We start from the raw sequence: 23227 nt of genomic DNA, 5'->3' as shown, positions 1-23227 counted from the left end.
ATGAGTGAGGTGGTATCTCATTGTGGTTTTTATTTGCATTTCTCTAATGATTAGTGATATTGAGCATATTTCATGTTTATTGACTACGCGGATTTCCTCTTTGAAGAAATGTTTATTCAGGTCCTCTGCCCATTTGTTAATTGAACTGTTTTTTTGTTGTTGTTGTTTGTGTTTTTTTTGGGTATTGAGTTGTATGAGTATTTTATGCATTTTGGATATTAACCTCTTATCAGATGTATCATTGGCAAATATCTTCTCCCATTCAGTAGTTTGTGTTTTTGTTTTGTTGATGGTTCACTTGCTGCTCAAAAACCTTTTAATTTGATGTAGTCCCATTTGTTTACATATATATATATTTGTTTGTTTCCCTTGCCTGAGGAAATATATCAGTAAAAGTATTACTAAGGGTACTGTCTGAGTTTATTGCCTATGTTTTCTTCTAGGAGTTTTATGTTTTTGGGTCCTACATTTAAGTCTTTAACCATTTTGTGTTTATTCTTGTATATGAAATAAGAAGGTGGTCCAGTTTTTTTGTTTGTTTGTTTGTTTGTTTTTTGTTTTGCATGTTTCTGTGCATTTTTCCTAGCACCATTTATTGAATAGACTATCTTTAATGTATACTCTTGCTTCCTTTGTCATACACTAAGACCAGATAGGCATGGATTTATTTCTGGGTTCTCTATTCTGTTCCATTGATCTACATGTCTGTTTTTATACCGAATACCATGCTGTTTTGATTACTATGGCCTTGTAGAATCGTTTGATATCAGGTAGCATTTCAACTCTCGGTAGGTCTTCTTTCTCAAGATTTCCATGGCTATTGGGGTCTTTTATGTTTCCATATAAATTTTAGGATTATTTGTTCCAGTTCTGTGAAAAAATGTCATTGGTATTTCTATAGGTATTGCATTGAATTTATAGATTGATTTGGGTAGTATGGACATTTTAACTATATTAATTCTTCCTAATCTTGAGCATGGTATATGCTTAAATTTATTTGTATCATCTTTAATTTCTCTCCTCGATGTCATAAATTTCTGAGTATGGGACTTTTACTCACTTGGTTAATTTATTCCAAGGTATTTTACATATATATATATGCATATATTTAAGCAACTGTAAGCAAGATTGTTTTCTTATTTTGTCTTTCTGGTAATTCTATATTGGTGTATAGAAATGCAACTCATTTCTTAATGTTAATTTTGTATCCTGCTACTTTACTAAATTCATTTATCAGTTCTAACAGTATTTTGGTGGAATCTTTGAGGTTCTCTATATATAATATCTTGTCATCTGCAAATAATGACAGTTTTACTTCTTCCTTTCTGATTTTGATTCCTTTTATTTCTTTTTTTGTCTGATTGCTGTGGCTAGGACTTCCAGTACTATATTGAATTAAAGTCGTGAAAATAGAATCCTTCTTGTTTCTGATCTTAAGGAGAATGCTTTAATTTTCTCCACTGAGCATTATGTTAGCTGTGGGTTTGTCATATATGGGCTTTATTATATTAAGATATGTTCCATCTCTTCCCACTTTGCTGAGACTTTTTGTTATAAATTGATGCTGGAATTTGTCAAATGTTTTTTTCTGCATTTATTGATATGATCATATGATTTTTATTTTTCATTTTGTTTATGTGGTGTATCACAATAATTGATTTGCAGATATTGAACTGACCTTGCATAGCAGGAATGAATCCCATTTGATCTTGGTGTATAATCATTTTTTAATTTATTACTGAATTGGATTTACTAATATTTTGTTGAGGATTTTCACATCTATGTACATCAGGGATATTGGCCTATAGATTTCTTTTTATATATTGTCTTTGTATGGTTTTGGAATCAGGGTAATGCTGCCTCATAGAATGAGCTTGGGAGCCTCCCCTCCTCTTGAAATTCATGAAATAGTTTGAGAAGAATAGGTGTTAACTCTTTTTTGAATGTTTGATAAAATTCACCTGTGAAGCCATTTGGTCCAGGACTTTTGTTTGTTAGGAGCATATTGATTACTGATTCAATTTCATTAGTAGTAATCACTTGGTCAGATTTTCAGTTTCTTCTTGATTCCACCTTGGAAGACTGTATGCTTCTAGGAATGTATGTATTTCTTCCAGATTGTTGAATTTGCTGGCATGTAACTGCTCATAGTATTTTCTTAATTTATTTATTTTATTTATTTATTTATTTTTATTTCTTTGTTATCCATTGTCACTTCTACTCTGATTTCTAATGTTATTTATTTGGGTCTTCTCTGTTTTGCTTTTTTTTTTTTCTTGGTGAGTCTGGTTAAAGGTTTATCAATTTTGTGTATCTTTTCAAAAAACCAGCTCTTTATTTCATGGATTTATGGTATTTATTTTTAATCTTTTTTTTTCCTGCTGATTTTTAGTATTTCCTTCCTTCTACTCACTTTAGTTTTTTGTTTGTTTGTTTGTTTTGTTTTGTTTTGTTTTTCCCCCTGACAATTTCCATTAGATTGAGAAAAAACAATTTTAGGATATGTGGTTAATTTTGTTAAATAATTTTTCTGCAGTTATTTAAATTATCTTCTGATTTTTCTTATTTAGTCTCCTTGATGCTGATCTTTTTTCATTTAATTATGATGAATTTTAATGTTGAACTAGTTTTCTGTTCACTTGGTCATTATTTATCATCTTTTAGATGTATTGATTGATATGATTCGTCAATAATATATTCAAGTATTTTACATACATATTCCTGATGGATAGTAGGCTCTAGGTTGTTATGAGTAAATAGAGGTGGATATAAAGATATATAGAAATATTTTTGTTAGGTTTAATATTCAGTGTTGTCATAAAATTAGTCAGGATGCATCCCTCCTTGTTTGTACGAGTTTGTATTTTTTGAAAGAGTTTGTATAAAACTAGTACCATTTCTCTCTTAAATTATTGATAAAATTAATGAGTCAAACTATGTGGGCCTAACATGTTATTTGTGACAAAGTTTTGATTACAAATTAAACTACTTTAATTGATACCAGGCCATTTATATTTTGTAATTATAAACTACTTTAATCTATACTAAGCCATTTAGATATTCAATTTCTTATTGACTTGGTAAGCTGTATTTTCAAGGATTTAATATAATTCATAGAAATTACCAAATTTATTTGCATTAGTTATAATATTTCATTCTTTAAATGTCTAGTCTCTGTAGTGGTGCCCTTTTAACTTTATTATTAAATATAATAATAATATTATATTAATATAATACTATATTAACAACCAGTTTCATTTAATGTTCTAGGAGATGAAAAAATCCATAGGCTTTAGTATTTGTAAAGTTACTTGCCATTTTCAGTCCTACAGATATGAGTTTCCATCTGATATAATTTTCTTTCAGTCTAATTGAAACTCCTTTGTCATTTGAAGTACTATAGGCCTAATAGTAGTGAATCTTTTCAGCATTCAGTTATCTGAAAAAGTCCTTATTTCACCTTTATTTTCACTGTTCATACAATTTTTTATTAATAGGACTTTTCTCAAAAATTATTACTTTAAAGATATCCTCTTCTACTGAGGCTTAATTTTACATATGTTCAAACTTTTACTGTTGTTTTACCGGTCCCTCAGACTCTTCCACTTTTTATTCAGTCTTTGTTTCTCTCTGTTTTTCATATTGGAGTGTTTCCATTAAAGTAACTTTAAATATATTGACCTTTCGTTTTTCCATCACTGTATTATTGTTGAGCCTATCTGGTATTCTATTTATTTCAGTTACTATACTTTGTAGTCCTAAAATTTGTATCCGTCTCTTTTTCATAGATCCCATTTCTTTGCACAATTGCTCTGTTTACTCATTAAGTCCATATTTTCCTATGAATTTTTAAGCATATCTTCCCTTCAATGTATTTTAAAGCCTTTGTTTGCTAATCTCAATATTGAGATCTCTTCAAAGTCAATTTCTTCTTTCTTCTTGTGCATGGGTCATATGGTCATATGAACTTTCTCAGCTAACAGGGATCATGGTGCTTTCCTTGGGCTCAAAAATCTCTGCAAAATTTGAAAAATTGTCCTAAGATATAAAAGTACAGGGAATGTGTGCCTTAGCTTGTGAATTTCCCTTTTTCAGAGATTTCAGTCTCAAGTTGCCTGTTGTTCAATGTCTGAAAATATTTGCCTTATATATTGCCTTGTCCATCTTTATTTTTTTTATTTTATTTTTTTATTTTTTGGTGGTAAGTCTAATTTTATACCACTTATTCCACAATATCTGGTAGTTGAACCTTCTATTAAGCATGTTAATTTTTAAAAATTTAATTGTTAATTTTCATTGTATAACACTAAAATGGAACAGACTAATAAATAATCATGTAATTCTCAATATATAGATGCATCTGTTAAAGAAGCATAACTTTGTTACAATTGGTTAACAATTCACTTTAAATATAAAATAGCTTATTTCAGTTTGACTTAAAATATTCTACTAGGTAAGCTAATTACTTCTATCAATTTTGCTTAGATAAAATATTAGAGATATTACCCAGAATTATCACTGAAATTATAACAGTGATAATTGAAGAATCTGTAATTCAATTACTGGCATAAAAATTAAAATAATATTGCTAAATGTGGTTTATAGAGGACTATACTAGTTTTCTACTATATCTAGCATGTCCAGTATGATATCAAAACTAAATTTTAAACAAGTTTGCAGTTTGCTCTTTACCAACTATAATAGAAATGTTTTTTGTTATTTTTGTGCAAAGAGAAAAATTTAGTTTGATACATAATACAATAAAAAATTATTATAATCTTTTGTATTATTTTAATATGATGTTCATATAAAATTGGATATACAATGTTCTTTAAGTGATCATGAAATATGTTTTTTAACTGTATAAGAAGTTGAACAGTTGGTATAACCTTATTTCTCCAATTAAAAACTCATTATAGTAACTAAGTAGAAGAAAGCATTTGGAAAACTCAGTCACATAATTCTAGACCTTTGATTTAATGTTAATTTATTTTATGAATATTTTATCAGCATCACTATATGTTTAGTATTTTTGACATTTGGAATAAAATAATCAGCAATATGAGCATGACCATCTCCTTCATGAAACTTATAGTTTATCAGGATAATCACTTCTTCTGAGTTATTAATATGGGTCAGGCCGGCATCACTCAAAATGTATTTATGTATAAACACCCATGCAAACATATTATATTTTATCTAATTTTCATGCTAACTCTATAAAGTCTGTATCCTCACCATTTTACAGGTGAGCAAATGGATGTATATTCTACCAGTGTCATGTCACAACACTGCTTGTTATTTTAATCACAAATGCTTATCTGATACAATTGAGTTTAATCAACCTGACCCAATAATATTGCCTTTCTTCATAACATAGGTCACGTTTCCAATTTCTTTTCAATTAAAGTTTATTGGGGTGACAATTGTTAGTAAAAGTTACATAGTCACTTCTAGTTTTATCTTTTCTTTGCATTTAATACTGAGCTACAATGAAAAAATTAAGGTAAAAATGAAGCTAATATCATTTTCTTTTTCTTCACTTCATGTCTACCTTAAGCAAAAACAAATTCAGACAAAGATAGGTACGTATAGTCATGCTCTGCATCCCGCTTTCCCCTCTTCTACCCCAACCCCAGCCATATGCACCTACTCTTTCTGTAAGTAACATCCATGCTTCTCACAACCATCTTTCTTCTGATGTAATCTAGATTTATATAGATGACTTCAGTATAATGCAGTCTAAAGTGCCTCAGACAACCGTTCTCAAACGACTCAAATGCTCTGACCTATGTCCTAGCAGATTACTGATCATGATACTTTAAAGCTTACTTTTTAAAAGTCTCCACTAAGAAATATTGTTTGTTAGAATCATTTTCAAACACCTTACTTCTATCTGTGGAAAGCATATGATTTTTCATTGCTTATTTGTTAACTTGAAGTGTGACAGGAAAGCAAAGTGAAATGACCCAATAAGTAGCCTATTTTCCTGCCTATTATACATACACTCTCTTTCTCACACAAAAAACACAAACCTAGCTGCATATAGATCCACGCCTTTTAGCTGCCTCCAGATTGTTGAAGCCAAGAACTTTGGGGAAATGGGCCCCTTTGATTATCCATGTGGCTGTCCGGCCACATTCTCCTGGTCACCAGCTGTCTTGCCCTCTGGCAATCTCGGGCTTCTACTCTTCCCTGAAGCAAGGCCACTATGATTCTCACAGCTCAGTCACCAATTTTAATCCCTGTTGGCCCAAGTCTTGGAGCTTTTTGCTTCTTTGAGCTATTTCCAGTTTGATATTAAGATCTATCTCCTCTGATCCTCTATCCAGAAGTACTGACTGTGAAGAAAATGATTGAAATGAGTAACAAATTATTTTATTTATCCTACTAAACATTTTCTGACAGCTTAGTCACACTGATATTATGCAAATACAGTGACACACATGGGTGTAAATCTTTTGACTGTCATGTATCCATGTGGAGCCCATTGACAATCTATGAATAAAATCAACTTGTTCAATTTAAACTCAGGGATAGCATGTTACTTAGGAGAGCAAGATTCAGGTTTCTGATTGCAAAGGTAATATCAATCCTACCATCACGCTCAGACCAGATACTTCCTTCTCATGATGTTTCTAGTCACTACCCCAGTAATACTGCTCTTAGTAATACTCTCCTTTCTCATAACTTCTGGGTCTGTCTGCCACATGTCACAGGAATGGCTCATCATCCAATACACTAATACGTTAGTACACATATTAATAACATGCCTACTAATAATTAAGGAAAGCTAGCATTTAAACCCTAGTTGTATCTGATTTCAAAGGCCAGCCTACATTCTATTTAATATTGAAAAAAAAAGGGGCATATATATTTAACACCATAAATTTGCAGATTATTTAGTAGAGCTAAACAAATAAGCAAACAAACCTCCCATGTTTTGTGAAGAAACGAAACAAAATTACTGTGTGTCATCCACTATGGTAATCTTGCTTTCCTCTAAGTGGATGTCTAAGTAATGTCTTAATAACAGTTGGCTTACAAAGTGGCTGTACTGAATATCCTGTGAGGACTTTTTACTTCCTGTTGCTCTTGATTGTCCTGTTGATTTTAAGAAGAAAAGGACAGCCTCTCATTTTAATTCCTTCTAAGGGTCTACGTCTCATTAATTCAATTTCCCTTCTCCTTTAACTTTATATGTATTTACCGCATCACCCCTAATGACAATAGTACGAGCCAGTCCTGCTTACTTAGTTTCATTTGGGTTAAAAAAAGATCTGGGTAAGAATATAGGTAGTTTAATCAATACTCATCCTCACTCTGAGAAAACTCAAATGTCATGACTTGCTGAAGGCTGGCCTTTCCTATAACTGTGGTATAAAAATGACAACACATTTAAACTGTTAAGTAAATATTGCCATATCAATTTCTAGATGACTTATTTCATTTCTTTATCCCTAAAATATATTTCCTTCTTACAATGTCCTAAGTTTCCTTAGATTTTGATTTGAACAAATTTGGATTTCCTAAGAAATCCATCCTACTACCAAAAACAAAACAAAAAATCTCTCAATGTTCAGTTAATTTATTTCACAAAGCAAGAAAGAAAATGCACTGAAAAAAACCCTGGCATCTCTTGCAATGAAAATCTGCTCCCAGTCCAGTCAAAACCTCTTTTAGAATGGGAAGTGTGCAAATGAGAGTCTGAAGAGGAAAACAGAATCAGTTGCTCAAGTCATCTGGAAGATAAAACTATATGTGATATGTCCATAATAAAAGTGAAGATAGGGAAATTGCATGCTGGTACCAAAGAGGAGAGTTTTGTGAGAATCAGGCTCAATATTCCAGGAGTGACTTATGGTTGCAAGTAGTAACCTTCTTTTACTTCCATTCAATTACAATAAAAGGAGAAATAGCTACCTACATCCATATACTTTTTTATACTATGTTAGTCTAGTTTTTCTTGATACACAGAACTATAATTTTGTTAGAATTTGTACATAAATCACAGTTCTGTTTTGAAAACTTAATATATGAAAAATTTTAGTAAATTCTTCTTCCCCAATTTAATTTAATTTCACTGAATAAACACAAAATCACTATGATAATGAGAATCAGGGAGAAACCAAGGAGTTCAATTTGCATGTAATATCTGAGGGTCATAAGCGCTAAGGAAATAATCTCCTTCTTTCTTTCTTACTCTCTTATTCTTTCTGTCTCACTTTCTCTGTTACCTCATTTGACTAAGAATATAAGTCATATATTATGGTGAAGAACAGGGTTGAAGTGCCATTAAAGAGATTCATCATGGAAAGACCAAGCTTTTGTGTTTTCAGGAGTGAGCATCTGGGAATAGAGCACCTGGGAATAGAAATAAATGTTAGAGATTTTCAGGCCTAGCCAACTCCTCTAAATACATTTTTATGGTTCATTATTTTCATAGCATTTTTCAGTTTACCGTGTCAAAATATAAAATTTCAGTTCCAACAACTCCAGAAGCTTCTGTTTTGTAAATGAACTGTATATCCCCATCAGAATGCATGTTTGAGTTTAAAAAAAAAAGAATTAAAATGATTCATGTGAGTTTTAATAGCATGGTATTTCTGGCAATGTTCTCTGGATGCAACCTAAAAGAACTAAAACCGCTCAGACCAATTTGTATCAGTAAATTTAAATGAATGAGCTACTAAACCACAGATTTTAAATAAAAAATAAATAAATGAATAAATAAATAAATAAATAAATAAATAAATAAATAAATGGTAGATAGATACATCTTTAGTTAGCAGTAATAAGTGTAGTTCACTTGATTCCACCTAGGGTGACAACCACTGGAATATTTAAAATGTCATCATTGACTGCATTTACCTAATATTTATAACAGAAACCTAATGTAAGAGCTTAATGTTGTAGGTATCAGGGGATATCATTTCTAAGGCTAAATTCTGATGCACTGTGCTTTTGACTGAAGTCATTGGTTTTGACTGAAGCAATGTCTATGAGCTGACATTTTCGTTATTGTAGCTCTCTCTTCCTGCTATGGGACTCTAAGATTTTTAAAATCTGGTTAAAAAATAAATGAGAGATTTTCTAATCCACGGAGAGAAAAATGAACTAAAAGGGACTAGAAAATCTGATACCCTCATACATTAAAGTGTAATAATAAATATCATGGTTTCAAGATATAAATTCACATGACCCTTTACCAAGGGTTATGAGAAAGAATTCCTTTGGCATAATCTCTCTTTAGAACTTCACACCTAAGACAAACATAAATGAAATTAAATATAGAAAAGACATACCAGCTGCAGAATAAAAATGTTAAATAATTACATAAATAAACAGATACATGATACTTTTGGGTCAAAAGAGAAAAGAAGAAAATTGAGGAAGAGTAGAAAATTAGTAAAATTCCATTATTATTTCTGACTTTTAAAAATAATTAGTTCACTAGTGATTAGTCTTGGTCAGCTGAATAACCCAAAAATAATGGATGATGAATAAAAAATAATGCCCATGAGGAAAAACAGAAGGTGCTTCTTTTTAAATTTCACAACATTGCATAAATATCTGTAGATTTTAGGTATAACTAATCAAGTTAATGCTTGAGAATCTAACAACTCAGTGATAGAAGTAAGTACAAAACATAACTTTAACTCCAAATTAATTCTCTCTTTATTCCAGATACTACAAGGTACACAGTTTACAAAATTCTCATTTAAAATAAATTTTTTTGGAATTTTTTTTTTCTCACCTCATCATAGGCTTCCAAGATGCAGACTTGTGATGTATTTAAATCTTAACAAATTGAAAGATATATTTTCTTAAATAAAGTTTTTAAGAAATGCACATAACCCTTAAGATCTTTATATACTTCCATTAGTCATGAAAATATGTTTCTCTCACTGATAGGCTCATTGTCCGTTATATATTAGTAATCACGAATCTTTGTGCCTTACTGGTGATATAATGGATGGCTATTGAAATCAAGGAAAAACTCAGAGTATTGCCTGATATTTCCAGAAGCCTATTATTCTCTCTGGATACGAGTGGCATACTTTACTTTCTTTTGTCAGATGGCTACATGGAACTCAGGCTAAAATATTTCTAGCTCTATCAGAAACATCTTAAATCCGAACAGTGGATTCAATCTTAGAAGGTATGTTTCCAGTGAAGTAAGATTTAGTTATCTATGTGTGTTTGTTCTGTGGATAGACATCAGGGAAAGTCAGAGAGCGCTGGGATTAACTTTTTGTCTTTTTATATGTTATTTTCTATATTTTCCTGAATTTCTACATATTTGTCTTTAATTAAAAACACATGATTTTTCTGGTTATTTACAGTTACAGAAATTAACTTAAAATCTGTTTTATATGTTAATGCCTTTGTTTCTGATGATATTCAGAACTATTCAGTGACTTTTACTTGAAGGGTTTAGTTTTGTACTTGGCCATTTACTGAAGAGTCTTCCTTAGATTTTTGACAACCAAAACTCTTGTCCATTAAATTGTGGGGATCTTCTTTGTAGTTGTCATTGTTTTTTAAATCCATAGTATTCCTGCAATGCCTCTCACCTCTAGCAGAGAGCTAACAAAGTCAAAAGAAAAAAAAAATTCTATCTTCTGCTGGCCTCCAGCTGCAAGTTTTATTGTTTCCATGGAAATGGAAATCCGATAAACAAAATAATAAAACAAAAGGAAGTGTTTTTACTTGCGATTTTTAAAATAAAAGTATAGTAATTATTTTTTTTTTCAAGTTAAGAGAGCAAATATTTAGCAGTTAATTTTTGGAACTATTTTTATTTGAGAAACCAATTACTTAGAAGGGAATATATATCTTCTGGAAGAAAAAAATAAGTAAATAAATCCTTGGCCTTGATGTGACTCTGTCTGTAATCTGTGTATCTTATTATAGCCAGAACCTGTTAGACAAAGAGTGTCCTGCTGCCTCCCAGTGCGGCCCTAGCCCCAGTAAAAAGACATCATCTACCTTGCTTTGGGTTGGTAGGAGATGAACTAGTGCTTCTGGAGCCAGTGGAGATGTTGAATAGGACAAAGACAAGGATAAATCTCCAATTCAAAACATGCCCAAGTAAACAGTGTTACCTTAAACATCATGGTGACAATTTTGGAAGCCACTGGGTTCTGTAGAGCTGCTCATATTATCTCCTTTCATTAGGTAGGGCCCGCTGTTATGTGCAGCTATTCTTTTTATCACATCTAAGCTCCAAAAGATGGATCTGAGCTTAAATTCATGCTACTTTAAAAAAAACAAAAAACAAACAAACAAAAAACGTTACTAGTGAGAATTATTTCATTTTCCTTCCTCCATGTTCTGCTATATCAAACATCTCTTCTTCTTCTAGAAAAACTAATTTCTTTACTACTTTTGGCAAATAGACAGAGAAACTTTAAGACCAATTTTATATTCTTTTGAACAGTGTCATTGTTTCACTAAAATCTATGATGGGCATCACAATCTGATATGGGGCCATGGGCATCACAATCTGATATGGGGCCATAGCTCTGTACAGAATGGTGGCTGTCATTACTCTTTTGTGTTCTCCCCAATGGAAAATAATCCACATTTTAATTTTTACAAAATAAACAGGGCTATAAGTTTTAACATTTGCATGGTTTATTTGAAGTATTGTCTACCCAGATATATGTTTTATTTTGTATCTATTACAACCTTCTAACTATCACACACACACATACACACACACACACACACACCACACCCCACATAGATGCTTCTTTAAAACATAAGAGAACAAGAAATACATTGTGTAATAGGTATACACTCCTCCTTGGCTCCCATGGTCTGATCAACATTAAAGTAGCATGCATTTTTGCATTGCATTTTACTTAAGTCCGATTTATGTCTTTTGCAGTATGCTTTTACTTTTACATTTTCTGAGATTTCCTGGCATTTAGAGATCTTTTGATTTCACAGAGGAGTACAGGAATGAGAACAGAGTGGTTGAAAGCATGAGATGTGAACTTCTTAAACTCAAATTCTAATATCCTCACTTCTTTGCTTTAAAAACAAAAAATGCTGAATGTTTCTGAAATCAATCTCGTCCTCAGTTTCCTAATTTAAAAACTAAGAATGATAATAGTTCTGCTTAATGGGACCGATGTGAAAATTAAATATATCTGGCACATAGTTAATATGAAAATGTAATGTTTCTTAATTATGCAAATTGGAAAACAAGGATAACAAAAATGAAAGTGGGGTAAACATTTAAGTACTGTCCAACTGCAGTCACTTTGTAGAGTAAAAAGGAGTGCTAAAATAATTAAAATATGTAAGTTTGAAAATATGTATTTATGGACAAATGGTTATATTATTTTGGCGGACCTATGAAATGCTTCAATACAAAATTATTTTCAAAATAAATCCTTAAAAATGAAAAGAATGTATAATCAAATACATTAAAATAGGCTAAAATTTATATCGATTTAGAAATAACAAATGATACTTTTTTGCACATATTCACATACTTTTATCAGTCCAGTATTCTCCTTTTTGTGTCTAGCAGGGTCTCTTGCAGTCAGTCCACTGCGCAGGCCTGAGCTCCACTGGCTATTACAATGATTAAAAGCTGGGGCAGTAGCAGCACAACCCAAAACCAGAAGTTCACTTTCAGTTGGGTACTTTGTTTTATTACCAAGGATCCTGCATGACATTCTTAAAAGTTCCCAGAAAGGAACAGTTATATTGTGACTAGAAAAGGTTGGAAGAGGTGAGCCAGGTTATATTGTTGGTTGTTTTCCAAGTTTAACCACATATGTCTCATACCTACTAGCTGAGACCATGTGGAACTTCGAAGAAACTACTTCTGTGCAACACTTGTGTATACTCATAATACTTTGTCAACTCATAATACTTTGTCAAGAAATGAATAATTTGGGCAAATGCTACACCAGTCAATACACTAGGAGAACAGTTTTGACTAGGTCTGCCCCAAAGAAGTCCCATAGTCACCTAGCAATACGACAGTGAAAAACTGCCGGTAGTACTGTTCATTTAGACAGAACTTGTTGCACAATTAATAATATGAAGAATTTTTTGGAAAAAAAATATTAGAAACAGGTATTACCGAGTTAAAAATTCTCTGAATGTAAAATTGAACCTTAAGTCTCTGGGTTAGTATGGCAATAGGCAATCCATTCTAGTTTTCAAAAAAATATTTTCCCCTTAATGTATTACTCAGGGAGTCCACACATGTTCTATAGGAAAAACAAATGTAAAAACAAGTATAGAACATATATATGTCCTATATGTTCTATACACACACAGACAGACACACACACACATATATATTACACATATAATTCATTATATATGTAATATATATAACATATATAATAAATTATATATAAATTATATATATATATTTATATATAACATATAAATATATACATGTATATTTTTTTCCAACAGAAAGAACTTTAGAGAAAATTGACAGTTACCTATGATATGGCGTTTAGATGTCCAATAGAATGGTTAACCTAATGCAGAATGACCCTAGGGACATTTTGACATAATCTTGCCTTCAAAACTTAGGTAGTGTTTCTGAAAAGTCGTAACTATTACTTTCTGTTGCTGTTTCTCTCTCTTGACCCCAAATCTCAGTTTTGAGTTAATTTCTAAATATGTCTTCCTAAATCTCTTTGCCATCTAAACTGTCCACAATTTTTTTTCATCAATTACATAAGAAGTATGTATACTGGTATCTTGTATAATTCATAACAGATATTACAAATGTGAAAAACATCAAATAATTTTGATAAAATTTACTATTGAGTAAAATTAACAGGAAAAAGTGAAATATTAATGCTAAATTTAGCTAGGTAAAATTGGACTTGGAGAAATGGTAGTCAGTAGGAAAAAAAAAACAGTGAAAAAATTATTCATTTCTCTTTTATCTGAAATGATAGTTCTGTTATATGTCAGGCTTTTATATATTATGCTTTTACGTACTGATAATATACTCTGAATAAATCAATTGAAGAGTTTATATTTATTTTTATTGTATCTTCAAGCCTCTTTCAAGTGAATGCTGTTGAAATAAATCTCACATCATACTCTATATAATCTTTGTCTTTTAAATTTAACATATAGTCTAAACATTTTCCTACACTTCTACCCATCTTTCTAAACATTATTTGAATGAAGTTTTAGAATCGTCTGTAAAATGAATATTTGTGACACACCATAACCCCACTTCCAAATTCATATACTAATGTCCTAACACTATGTGGCTGTATTTGGAGATAGGATCTCTAAGGAAGTAATTCATTTAAATGAGGTTATAAGGGAGGGCTCTGAACCAATAAGATAGTGTCTTTATGAGAAGAGGCACCAGGGGGCTCGTTTTCTCTTTCTGCCATGTAAGGACACAGTGAGAAGACAACCAACTACTACCAAGAAAGACAGCTCTCTTCAAGACCTGAATTGTCTGGGACCTTGATGTTGGACTTCCTAGTGTCTAGAATTATGGGGAATTAATTTCTGTTGTTAAAAAACACCCAGTCTGTCCTATTTTGTTATGGCAGCCTGAGCTGACTAATCCACATTGTTTTAGGAATAATTGTTATTAAATCCATTAATACAATATACAGTGCTACATTGACTATGCCAGAGTAAAGATACATTAAGATCTTTGAATTATATTTTACGATACATTCCCGGGAATAGACTTAGTAAATCAAAGGGCCAAGCATAACTGCAGCTTTTTAAATATTTTGCCATATTGTTTTCCCAAATGATTATATCATTATACATTTAAGCAGTACTAGAGCATATCAATTGAGTATTAAATCTAGGGGCTTTGTTATAATTCTGTTTTAATATGCTAATGAGATAAATATGATGGCACCTCAAGATTGATTTGATTTTCAATTGTATACTCAAATTCTTAATGTTCAGTTGCTCCTTAACTTCCTAGAGCCTAATTATGTGGCTCTTGGCAAAAGATCTCTCCTTTGATATACAAAGCTAATTCTGTGTGTGTATATATATATATATATATATATATATATATATATATATATATATATTTAGTCAGTCATAAGGACATGTATATAGTTTGCTTACCAAAAAATAATATACTCTCACATACACAAAAATAATTTCCTGGAAATAAGTTTACCCAGTAACTTAAATGTCGTTAGCTCAGAAAAACAAAAGGGAAATAAAAGGCTGTGTTTTAAAGTATATACATAAATGAAAAAATATTTATATTATATATATTATACATTACATATATTATATATACATATATAAATGAACCTATACAATGAAAATCTATGGAAAGCAGTGACTTTAGTGTGCTATTTTAGAAGAGACACTTGTCCTAAAAATCTTACATATAATCACACAATAACTGAAACTAAAAGCCAGTTGTTTACTTTAACAGATGTTTGGTCTCTTTTGATTATTTAAGAAAAGACATTTGCTGAAATATGGCTTTTAAGCTTTCAATTGGTAGGTTTCTGAATCAGACCAGCATGAATTGCAAAGAGCCAATTTGTTGAATCACAAAGAGCCAACAAAGCAGTGGCATTCACATTTCCTTAATATTTCCACTAACCTTATTTGTCCTGTGAGCAAAATTGCTTCTGCTATTTGCTCAGAATTGGCAGCCATGACCAGACTGCCTGTTGGAGTCCCTGTCTCTCACTAATTTCAAGCTCTATTGAACAGTGATGGTGTGGCAGGTCCTGTGTGCAGCTTGTAGTAGCAGACCTGGCTCTACTTGGGATAATATCGAAAAAAACAAAACAAAACAAAACAGAACAAAACAAAAAACTTGTGGATATTTCTAATTAAAGGGGAAAATGCTAGCAGTTTTCTGTTTGTTTGTTTTGTTTTAGAGTAATAAGCTAATTTACTGTGGTACAATCACTGCTGCAAATATCAGTAGTAAGCTGGTGTTATCCAAAAATACAGGTGGAATGTTATTCCATGAATAGAAGAAATAAACTAACATAAATCATGTATCACAAACTTGTCTAAGAGATAACGAATGTACTTTCTCAAGCTATTTGCACAATCTTTCCTTAGAGGTCTCTCTTACATGCGCTCATATATTCTACTAAAGAAAGGCAATCTAAATGCAATCTTCTACTTCTTCACCTGGAATTCCCTCTTTAATTTCCTGTAATCATCTAATCTATGATCCTTATTTCCACTGACATCGTCTTTATGAGTTTACCAGTGACCTCCTAGGTACTAAACACAAATGAAGATATTTCAATCCCCCTTTCCTTTAACTGTTTTCCAAAATGTGTACTTCTTGACTATGTTACTCCTGAAGTATATGTATACAGGCAGTGGCTAAATTACAAAATAGTTTGACTTCCAAATTTTCAACTTGCAAAAGTGAAATGCATTCAGTAGAAACTGTACTTTGAATTTTGATATTTTCCTGGGCTAGCGATAGCATAATTCTGGTTATTTCTAACTCTACCATGTGGAAAGAAAGAGTAACTATTGTGAAATAAGCCTAGGACATTCTCCATTAAAGCCTACTATCTAAAGGCAAAAACATACAAGAGACTTATCCCAGCTTGAGGAAGGTCATTCTTCCCACTCCAGGCCTCTTTGCCCTTCCTGTCTCACCTCAGGAGAAGTGAAAAGCTTTAACAGTGGATCAACACTTGTGAAGTTCACAGACCGGGGACACAGGGATAAAAATAAGGATACTAGAATTTGAAGCCTATAGAACCTACAACTACAGAAAATATTAGACACAGTCTAACTCATAACAAGTATACAATAAAACATTACTTAATATGGTATGTCTGTCAATCAAATTTACAAAACATGCCAAAAGGCAAGAGGAAACACAGTCTGAAAAGACAATCAAAATGTCAGTACCAGACTCATATATGATGCTGACATGGGAATTAACAGACATAAAAATTAAAATAACTATGACTAATATGTTAGGGACTCTCATGACAGCATGAAAAAAAACAACAACAGATAAGTAATATAAGCAAAGTGATGTGAGCTCTAAAAAATAATCAAAAGGTAATGCTATCAAAAAAATGAAGAGTTTCTTTTGGACCCATTGGTAGACAAGCCACAGTTGAGGAAAGAATCAGTGACCTTGAAGATATGCCAATAGAAACTTCCTAAATTGAAATGTAAAGAGGAAACAAACAAACAAACAAAAAAACAAACAAAAGAAACAAACAAAGAAAAAAACCTGAAGAGAACACCTGAAAACTATGGGACAATTTCAAAAGGTGCATCATATACATAATTATAATACCAATAGAAGAAGAAAGAGAGAATGAAACAGAAGAAATATTTTAATTAATGCCTGATAATTTTCCAAGTTAATGATGAACACCAAACCACAGATCCAGGAGGCTCAAGGAGCACCAAAAATATTAAATACTTAATAGCAAACAAACAAAAATGACAACTCGGCATATTATGTTCAAACTGCAAAAAAACAAAGACAAAAAGAAAATGTTGAGAAAAGACAGAAGAGAAACCCCACACCTATAAAGAAAGACCAATAAGAATTCAATCAGGCGTCTCAACAGAATGCAAGCAAGAAGAGAGTGAAGCATCATTTTTTAAAGAGTTAAAAGAAGAATTCTATATGCTACATTCAGTGAAATAGGAAACTGTTACAAACAGTTAATATGATAGATATTAATCTAACTATGAAAATAATAAAACATGAATGGTCTAAATAAACCAAATAAAAGACACATTTCAGAGTGGATAAAACAAAGACAAAAAACAGGAGCCAAGTGTATCTTGTCTACAAGAAAGTCACTTTAAATGTAAACACCCAGATGGGTTAAAAGTTAAGGGATAGAAAAACATATGTGATGCTAACATTAATCAAAAGAAAACTGGAGTAGGTATGTTAATTTTAGACAAACAGAATTCAGAAGAAGGAAAATAATTAGTTGAAAAAGCATTATTTTATGATGAAGAAATCACTTCTCCAAGAAGATCTAACAATCCTAAACATGTATGCATCAAAACAGTGTCAAAATATGTGTGGCAAACAGAACTGAAAAGAGAAATAGACAAATCCACTGTTATGGTTAGATACTTCAACACCACTTCTGTAACCGATAGGTCAATGAGGCAGAAAATCAGTAGAGATACAATGAACTTTATATATATATATATATATATATATATATATATATATATATCCTGTATATTTAATTACTTATACATGCATTTCCACCATCATTCATCCTATAGCTTCATGAATGTAGCAGAAAAACTTTAAGTGATTGGAACGAAAGATATTCTAAACATGCAAAATATATAAACCCTATTTTATTTTTGCTTTGATTATCAAAACAATGGTTTTTAAAGGTGATAAGAGTCTGTAAGAAGCTGTCAAAAATAGTGACAAAAGTTACATGTCGAAAATAAAGTGAGTTACTATTAAAAATCTAGAAGGATGGGAGTTTCTGGAAAAATGGCGGCGTGAGGTGAGCCTCTGTAAATCTCCCCTGGAATTTACAAGGAATCGAACAACGAAAACTCCACAAAGGACTCCCTGCACAGCAGATTCGACCACCATCAACAGGGACAATTGGTGGCAACCAAAACTCAAAAAGGGGGAGAGTAAAGGCCTGAACCGGAATACGGGAATGGAGAAAGTAAGCGTGCTGAAGAAAATGGAATACTCTAAATATCAAACTTTCTTTTACATAAACTTAAGGGTAACCACTCAAAAAAAAAATCCAGAACTGAAATATATACTTTAATAAAAGAAGAAACATAGGGAAACATCATAGAATACCACCACATAGAAATAATAGACAACAACAAAAAGGCAAAGAAACAATGGAGACACAGCCTTACCAGAAAACTAAAGATAGAATGACAGGAAATCCTCACATATCAATAATCACCCTAAATGTAAATGGACTGAACTCACCAATAAAAAGGCACAGAGTAGCAGATTGGATCAAAAAACTAAACCCAACCATATGCTGTCTCCAAGAGACACATCTCAGCTACAAGGACAGGCATAGACTCAAAGTGAAAGGGTGGAAATTGACACTCCAAGCAAATGGTACCCAGGGAAAATCAGGTGTAGCCATAATGGTATCAGATGAAACAGACTTCAAGGTGAAAAAGATAACAAGAGACAAAGATGGACATTTCATAATGGTGAAGGGGACTGTACAGCAAGAAGACATAACAGTCATCAATATTTATGCCCCCAATCAGGGAGGACCAAAATATACCAAGCAACTACTAACAGAACTAAAGGGAGAAATTGACGAAAACACAATTATACTAGGGGACTTAAATACATCATTGACAGCTATGGATCGATCATCCAAACAGAAAATAAATAACAAAATAGCAGCCTTAAATGACACATTAGATGAAATGGACATAATTGACATTTATAGAGCACTTCATCCTAAAACATCAGACTATACATTCTTTTCTAGTGTACACGGAACATTCTCAAGGATAGACCATATATTGGGACATAAAATCAGTCTCAGCAAATTTAAGAAGATTGAAATCATACCAAGCATATTCTCTGATCAAAAGGCTTTGAAATTGGATATCAACTGCAAAAAGAAAGCGGGGAAAAAACACAAATATATGGAGATTAAACAACATACTTTTAAAGAACGACTGGGTCAAAGAAGAAGTTAGAGGAGAGATCAAAAGATACATAGAAACAAATGACAATGAAAATACATCCTACCAAAATTTTTGGGATGCAGCGAAAGCAGTTTTAAGAGGGAAATTTATCTTATTACAGGCCTATCTCAAGAAACAAGAAAACTCCCAAATAAATAACCTCATGTTACACCTTAAAGAACTAGAAAAAGAAGAACAAGTAAAACCCAAGGTCAGCAGAAGAAAGGAAATAACAAAAATTAGAGCAGAACTAAATGAAATAGAGAACAAAAAGACAATAGAAAAAATTAATGTGACACAGAGCTGGTTCTTTGAAAAGATTAACAAAATTGAGAAACCCTTGGCTAGACTTACTAAGATAAAAAGAGAGAAGACACTAATTAACAAAATCAGAAATGAAAAAGGGGAAGTTATCACGGACACCACAGAAATACAAAGGATCATCCAAGAATACTATGAAGGACTATATGCCACCAAATTCAACAACCTAGAAGAAATGGACAAGTTCTTAGAAACATATAGCCTTCCAAGGCTAAACCATGAAGAACTGGAAAATCTAAACAGACCGATCACCAGTAACGAAATTGAATCAGTCATCCAAAACCTTCCCAAAAGCAAAAGTCCGGGACCAGATGGCTTCACCAGTGAATTCTACCAAACCTTCAAAGAGGATCTAATACCAATCCTGCTCAAACTCTTCCAAAAAATTGAAGAAGAGACAGTACTCCCTAACTCATTTTATGAGGCCAACATTATCCTGATACCAAAACCTGGCAAGGACAGCACAAAAAAAAGAAAACTACAGACCAATATCTCTGATGAATACCGATGCAAAAATCCTAAATAAAATTCTAGCAAATCGAATACAACAATGTATTAAAAAGATTATTCATCACGACCAAGTGGGGTTCATCCCCGGGGCACAAGGATGGTTCAACATCCGCAAATCCATCAATGTGATACATCACATAAACAAAATAAAGGACAAAAATCATATGATTATATCAATTGATGCAGAAATAGCATTTGACAAGATACAACATCCATTTATGATTAAAACATTTAATAAAATGGGTATAGAAGGAAAATACCTCAACATAATAAAGGCCATATATGACAAGCCCTCTGCTAATCTCATAATTAATGGTGAAAAACTGAAGCCCTTTGCTCTACGTTCAGGAACACAACAGGGCTGTCCCCTATCACCTCTGCTTTTCAACATAGTGTTGGAAGACCTTGCCAGAGCAATCAGGCAAGAGAAAGAAATAAAAGGCATCCAAATTGGGAATGAAGAAGTTAAATTGTCACTCTTCGCAGATGACATGATGCTATATATAGAAAACCCTAAAGACTCCACCAAAAAGCTATTAGAAACAACCAACGAATATAGTAAAGTTGCTGGCTACAAAATCCACATACAAAAGTCCATTGCTTTCCTATATACTAACAATGAAATCTCAGAAAAAGAAATACAAAAAACAATTCCTTTTGCAATTGCAGCAAAAAGAATAAAAACCTAGGAATAAACTTAACCAAGGATGTGAAAGACCTATATGCTGAAAACTATAAGACATTTTTGAAAGAAATTGAAGAAGACACAAAGAAATGGAAAGACATTCCGTGCTCATGGATTGGAAGAATCAACATAGTTAGAATGGCCATATTACCCAAAGCAATATCCAGATTCAGTGCAATCCCCATCAAAATCCCAATGGCATAGTTTAAAGAAATAGAACAAAAAAATCATCAGATTTGTTTGGAACCACAAAAGACCCTGAATAGCCAAAACAATCTTAAGAAAAAAGAACAATAATGGAGGTATCACACTTCCTGACTTTGGCTTGTACTACAGGGCTACAATAATCAAAATAGCATGGTATTGGCAGAAAAACAGACCCATAGACTAATGGAATAGAATTGAGAACTCAGAAATAAAACCACATAAATATGGACAGATAATTTTTGACAAAGAAGCTAAAAACATACAATGGAGCAAAGACAGCCTCTTCAATAAATTGTGCTGGGAGAATTGGATAGCCACGTGCAAAAGAATGAAACTGGACTGCTATTTGTCACCATGTACCAAAGTTAATTCAAAATGGATCAAAGACTTAAGCATAAGACCTGACAAAATAAACTGCATAAAAGAAAACATAGGTACTAAACTTATGGACCTTGGGTTCAAAGAGCATTTTATATATTTGACTCCAAAGGCAATGGAAGTAAAAGCTAAAATAAATGAATGGGACTATATGAAACTTAAAAACTTCTGCACAGCAAAAGAAACCATCGACAAAATAAAGAGGCAACCAACTGAATGGGAGAAGATTTTTGCAAACAGTGCCTCCGATAAGGGGCTAATATCCAGAATATACAAGGAACTTGTGCAACTCAACAACAAAAAAACAAACAACCCGATTGAAAAATGGGCAGAGGACTTGAAGAGACATTTCTCCAAAGAGGACATACAAATGGCAAATAGACATATGAAAAAATGCTCAACATCACTAATCATCAGAGAAATGCAAATCAAAACCACAATGAGATATCACCTCACGCCAGTCAGAATGGCTATCATCAACAAGACAAATAGTAAAAAGTGTTGGAGAGGCTGTGGAGAAAAAGGAACCCTCATACACTGTTGGTGGGAATGCAGACTGGTGCAGCTGTTATGGAAGGCAGTGTGAAGGTTCCTCAAAAAATTACGAATAGAATTGCCATATGACCCAGCAATCCCTCTCCTGGGTATCTACCCAAAAAATCTGAAAACATTTATAGATAAAGACATGTGTGCTCCAATGTTCATTGCAGCTTTGTTTACGGTGGCCAAGACATGGCGACAACCAAAATGGCCTTTGATAGATGAATGGATAAAGAAGTTGTGGTATATATACACAATGGAATACTATTCGGCGGTAAGAAAAGATGATATAGGAACATTTGTGACAACATGGATGGATCTTGAGAATGTAATGCTGAGCGAAATAAGTCAGACAGAAAAAGCAGAGAACCATGTGATTTCACTGATATGTGGTATATAAACCAAAAACAGCAAAAGAACAAGACAAACAAATGAGAAACAGAAACTCATAGACACAGACAATAGTTTAGTGGTTACCAGAGGGTAAGGGGGGTGGGGCATGGGGAGTGGGAGATGAAGGTAAGGGGGATCGAATATATGGTGATGGAAGGAGAACTGACTCTGGGTGATGAATACACAATGGGATTTATAGATGATGTAATACAGAATTGTACACCTGAAATCTATGTAATTTTACTAACAATTGTCACCCCAATAAATTTAATAAAAAAAATAATAATAATAAATTTAAAAAAAATCTAGAAGTAATTACTGCTAGGTATCCTCGGTGGTATTTACATTTTACAGACATGTACTTAATTTTATTAAAAACAGTTTTATTTTTAAATTTTGTTACATGAAAAATAAATTGCTATAATTTTAAAATGCTATAATTTTAACCCATCCTTAATTCAATGTGATTAATTTTTAGAACAGTTTTTAAAACAATTTCTGATTTTTGGAGATTCTTAGGGA

This window comes from Rhinolophus sinicus, chromosome 2, assembly GCF_057876585.1.
Source record: "Rhinolophus sinicus isolate RSI-liver-muscle chromosome 2, RSI-T2T, whole genome shotgun sequence".
Lineage (NCBI taxonomy): Eukaryota > Metazoa > Chordata > Mammalia > Chiroptera > Rhinolophidae > Rhinolophus > Rhinolophus sinicus.
The sequence above is the reverse complement of the archived record's forward strand: the minus strand, read 5'-3'. Positions refer to the sequence as shown.